Consider the following 6,000-nt stretch of genomic DNA (forward strand, 5'->3'; position numbering starts at 1 on the left):
CCTGGTTGCTCTGTTATGAAACCTTGTGCCTTTTTCTCTAGGAAGTTTTCGCCTGCCGAGCGAAATTATGATGTGGGCAATCGGGAGTTGTTGGCCATGAAATGGGCATTTGAGGAGTGGCGTCATTGGCTCGAGGGTGCTAAGCATCGTGTGGTGGTCTTGACTGATCACAAAAATCTGATGTATCTCGAGTCTGCTAAACGCCTTAATCCTAGACAGGCCCGCTGGTCATTGTTTTTCTCCCGCTTTGATTTTGTTGTCTCGTATTTACCAGGTTCAAAGAATGTGAAGGCCGATGCTCTTTCTAGGAGCTTTGTGCCTGATGCTCCTGGAGTCGCTGATCCTGTTGGTATTCTTAAAGATGGAGTTATCTTGTCAGCTATTTCTCCGGATCTGCGACGTGTGTTGCAGAGATTTCAGGCTGATAGGCCTGAGTCTTGTCCACCTGACAGACTGTTTGTCCCGGATAAGTGGACCAGCAGAGTCATTTCCGAGGTTCATTCCTCGGTGTTGGCAGGTCACCCGGGAATTTTTGGCACCAGAGATCTGGTGGCCAGGTCCTTTTGGTGGCCTTCCTTGTCAAGGGATGTGCGGTCATTTGTGCAGTCCTGTGGGACTTGTGCTCGAGCTAAGCCTTGCTGTTCTCGTGCCAGCGGTTTGCTCTTGCCCTTGCCTGTCCCGAAGAGACCTTGGACACATATCTCCATGGATTTCATTTCTGATCTTCCGCTATCTCAGGGCATGTCCGTTATCTGGGTGATATGTGATCGCTTCTCCAAGATGGTCCATTTGGTTCCTTTGCCTAAGCTGCCTTCCTCTTCCGATCTGGTTCCTGTGTTTTTCCAGAACGTGGTTCGTTTGCACGGCATCCCTGAGAATATTGTGTCAGACAGAGGATCCCAGTTCGTTTCCAGGTTCTGGCGATCCTTTTGTAGTAGGATGGGCATTGATTTGTCGTTTTCGTCTGCTTTCCATCCTCAGACTAATGGACAGACGGAGCGAACCAATCAGACTTTGGAGGCTTATTTGAGGTGTTTTGTCTCTGCTGATCAGGACGATTGGGTTACATTCTTGCCGTTGGCTGAGTTTGCCCTTAATAATCGGGCTAGTTCCGCCACCTTGGTTTCGCCTTTTTTCTGCAACTCTGGTTTCCATCCTCGCTTTTCTTCGGGTCATGTGGAGCCTTCTGACTGTCCTGGGGTGGATTCTGTGGTGGATAGGTTGCAGCAGATCTGGAATCATGTGGTGGACAACTTGAAGTTGTCACAGGAGAAGGCTCAGCGCTTTGCCAACCGCCGCCGCGGTGTGGGTCCCCGACTACGTGTTGGGGATTTGGTATGGTATGGATTCTCGCCTCTCCAGGCGGAGGCTTCAGTACCTGGTCAAGTGGAAGGGCTATGGTCAGGAGGATAATTCCTGGGTGGTCGCCTCTGATGTTCATGCGGCCGATTTAGTTCGTGCCTTTCATGCCGTTCATCCTGATCGCCCTGGTGGTCGTGGTGAGGGTTCGGTGACCCCTCACTAAGGGGGGGGTACTGTTGTGAATTTGCTTTTTGCTCCCTCTAGTGGTTACTAGTTTTTTGACTCTGGTTTTTCTGTCATTCCTTTTATCCGCACCTGGGTCGTTAGTTAGGGGTGTTGCTATATAAGCTCCCTGGACCTTCAGTTCAATGCCTGGCAACGTAGTTATCAGAGCTAGTCTGCTGTGCTCTTGTCTACTGATCCTGTTTCCAGTTATATCAGCTAAGTCTGCCTTTTGCTTTTTGCTATTTGTTTTGGTTTTGTATTTTTGTCCAGCTTGTTCCAAATCTATATCCTGACCTTTGCTGGAAGCTTTAGGGGGGCTGGTGTTCTCCCCCCGGACCGTTAGATGGTTCGGGGGTTCTTGAATTTCCAGTGTGGATTTTGATAGGGTTTTTGTTGACCATATAAGTTACCTTTCTTTATTCTGCTATCAGTAAGCGGGCCTCTCTGTGCTAAACCTGGTTCATTTCTGTGTTTGTCATTTCCTCTTACCTCACCGTCATTATTTGTGGGGGGCTTCTATCCAGCTTTGGGGTCCCCTTCTCTGGAGGCAAGAAAGGTCTTTGTTTTCCTCTACTAGGGGTAGCTAGATTCTCCGGCTGGCGCGTGTCATCTAGAATCAACGTAGGAATGATCCCCGGCTACTTCTAGTGTTGGCGTTAGGAGTAGATATATGGTCAACCCAGTTACCACTGCCCTATGAGCTGGATTTTTGTATTCTGCAGACTTCCACGTTCCTCTGAGACCCTCGCCATTGGGGTCATAACACCCCCAGGGCGATCAGGGTGAGCTCTATGGAAGGCGCGGACCAAATCAGTCGCATGAACATCGGAGGCGACCACCCAGGAATTGTCCTCCTGACCATAACCCTTCCACTTAACCAAATACTGGAGTTTGCGTCTGGAAACACGAGAATCCAAGATCTTTTCAACAACATACTCCAATTCTCCCTCCACCAGCACCGGAGCAGGAGGCTCGACCGAAGGAACAACAGGCACCTCATACCTCCGCAACAACGACCGATGGAACACATTATGAATAGCGAACGATGCTGGGAGATCCAAACGGAAAGATACAGGGTTAAGAATCTCCGAGATCCTATAAGGACCGATAAACCGAGGCTTGAACTTAGGAGAAGAGACCTTCATAGGGACAAAACGAGAAGACAACCACACCATGTCCCCAACAAGAAGTCGGGGACCCACGCGGCGACGGCGATTAGCAAACTGCTGAGTCTTCTCCTGAGATAACTTCAAATTGTCCACCACCTGATTCCAAATGTGATGTAACCTGTCCACCACCACGTCCACTCCAGGACAATCCGAAGACTCCACGTGACCAGAGGAAAAACGAGGATGAAACCCCGAATTACAAAAAAAAGGAGAGACCAACGTGGCCGAACTAGCCCGATTATTAAGAGCAAATTCGGCCAGTGGCAAAAAAGCAACCCAGTCATCCTGATCAGCAGAAACAAAACACCTCAAATAAGTTTCCAAGGTCTGATTAGTTCGCTCCGTCTGGCCATTCGTCTGAGGATGGAATGCAGACGAGAAAGACAAATCAATGCCCATCTTGGCACAAAACGTCCGCCAAAATCTAGACACAAACTGGGATCCCCTGTCAGAAACGATATTCTCCGGAATCCCATGCAAACGAACCACGTTCTGAAAAAACAAAGGAACCAACTCAGAGGAGGAGGGCAACTTAGGCAAGGGCACCAAATGAACCATCTTAGAAAAGCGGTCACACACAACCCAGATAACGGACATTTTCTGTGAAACCGGGAGATCAGAAATAAAATCCATGGAAATGTGCGTCCAAGGCCTCTTCGGGATGGGCAAGGATAACAACAACCCACTAGCCCGTGAACAGCAAGGCTTAGCTCGAGCACACACTTCACAAGACTGCACAAAGGTACGCACATCCCTAGACAAGGAAGGCCACCAAAAAGACCTGGCCACCAAGTCTCTTGTACCAAATATTCCAGGATGACCAGCCAACACAGAAGAATGGACCTCGGAGATGACTCTACTGGTCCAATCATCCGGAACAAACAGTCTTTCTGGTGGACATCGATCCGGTTTATCCACCTGAAACTCCTGCAATGCGCGTCGCAAGTCTGGGGATACGGCGGACAATATTACCCCATCCCTAAGGATACCAGCAGGCCCAGTATCTCCAGGAGAGTCAGGCACAAAGCTCCTGGAAAGAGCATCTGCCTTCACATTCTTTGAACCTGGCAGGTATGAAACCACGAAATTGAAACGAGAAAAAAATAACGACCAACGAGCCTGTCTAGGATTCAAACGCCTGGCAGACTCAAGGTAAATGAGATTCTTGTGATCAGTCAAGACCACCACGCGATGTTTAGCACCCTCAAGCCAATGACGCCACTCCTCAAATGCCCACTTCATGGCCAAAAGCTCCCGATTACCCACATCATAATTGCGCTCGGCGGGCGAGAATTTTCTAGAGAAGAAAGCACATGGCTTCATCACCGAGCCATTAGAACTTCTCTGTGACAAAGCCGCCCCCGCTCCAATCTCGGAAGCATCAACCTCCACCTGGAAAGGAAGTGAAACATCTGGTTGACACAACACAGGAGCAGAAGAAAACCGGCGCTTAAGTTCCCGAAAGGCCTCCACGGCCGCAGGAGACCAATCAGCAACATCAGCACCCTTTTTAGTCAAATCAGTCAAAGGTTTAACAATACTGGAAAAATTAGCAATGAACCGACGATAAAAATTAGCAAACCCCAAGAACTTCTGAAGGCTCTTAACAGATGTAGGTTGTGTCCAGTCACAAATAGCCTGAACCTTAACGGGATCCATCTCAATAGTAGAAGGAGAAAAAATGTACCCCAAAAAAGAAATCTTCTGGACTCCGAAGAGACACTTTGAGCCCTTCACAAACAGAGAATTGGCCCTCAAAACCTGAAACACCTTCCTGACTTGTAGAACATGAGACTCCCAGTCATCAGAAAACACCAAAATATCATCCAAATACACAATCATAAACTTATCCAGATATTCACGGAAAATATTGTGCATAAAGGACTGAAAGACTGACGGAGCATTGGAGAGTCCAAAAGGCATTACCAAATACTCAAAATGGCCCTCAGGCGTATTAAATGCGGTTTTCCACTCATCACCCTGTTTTATCCGCACCAGGTTATACGCACCACGAAGATCTATTTTAGTGAACCACCTAGCCCCCTTAATGCGAGCAAACAAATCAGTAAATAATGGCAATGGATACTGGTATTTGACTGTAATCTTATTCAGAAGGCGATAATCTATACAAGGCCTCAGGGAACCATCTTTTTTTGCCACGAAAAAAAAACCTGCTCCCAGAGGGGACGAAGATGGACGAATATGTCCCTTTTCCAAGGACTCCTTAATATAATTCCGCATAGCAGTATGCTCTGGCAGTGACAGATTAAATAAACGACCCTTAGGGAACTTACTGCCAGGAATCAATTCTATAGCACAGTCACACTCTCTATGGGGAGGGAGCGAATTGAGCTTAGGCTCCTCAAAAACATCCCTATAATCCTACAAAAACGCAGGGATCTCCGAAGGAGTAGATGAAGCGATAGAAATCGGAGGTGCATCATCATGAACCCCCTGACATCCCCAGCTTAGCACAGACATTGTTTTCCAGTCCAGGACAGGATTATGAGTTTGTAACCATGGCAGACCAAGCACTAGAACATCATGTAAATTATACAGTACAAGGAAGCGAATCACCTCCTGATGAACAGGAGTCATGCGCATGGTCACTTGTGTCCAATACTGCGGTTTATTCATAGCCAATGGTGTAGAATCAATTCCTTTCAGAGGAATAGGAACTTCCAGAGGCTCTAGACTAAAACCGCAGCGTTTAGCAAATGACCAATCCATAAGACTCAGAGCAGCGCCTGAATCCACATAGGCATCGACGGAAATGGAAGACAGTGAAAAAATCAGAGTCACAGACAAAATGAACTTAGACTGCAGAGTATCAATGGCAAAAGATTTATCAACCCTTTTTGTGCGTTTAGAGCATGCTGATATAACATGAGCTGAATCACCACAATAAAAACACAAACCATTTTTCCGCCTATAATTTTGCCGTTCACTTCTGGACTGAATTCTATCACATTGCATAGTCTCAGGTGCCTGTTCAGAAGACACCGCCAACTGGTGCACGGGTTTGCGCTCCCGTAAACGCCGATCAATCTGAATGGCCATAGCCATAGACTCATTCAGACCTGTAGGCGCAGGGAACCCCACCATAATATCCTTAATGGCCTCAGAAAGACCATTTCTGAAGTTTGCAGCCAGGGCGCACTCATTCCACTGAGTAAGCACCGACCATTTCCGAAATTTCTGACAATATATTTCCGCTTCATCATGCCCCTGAGAGAGGGCTAATAAAGCCTTTTCAGCCTGAATCTCTAGGTTAGGTTCCTCATAGAGCAATCCCAATGCCAGA

Source organism: Ranitomeya variabilis, chromosome 5, assembly GCF_051348905.1.
Source record: "Ranitomeya variabilis isolate aRanVar5 chromosome 5, aRanVar5.hap1, whole genome shotgun sequence".
Lineage (NCBI taxonomy): Eukaryota > Metazoa > Chordata > Amphibia > Anura > Dendrobatidae > Ranitomeya > Ranitomeya variabilis.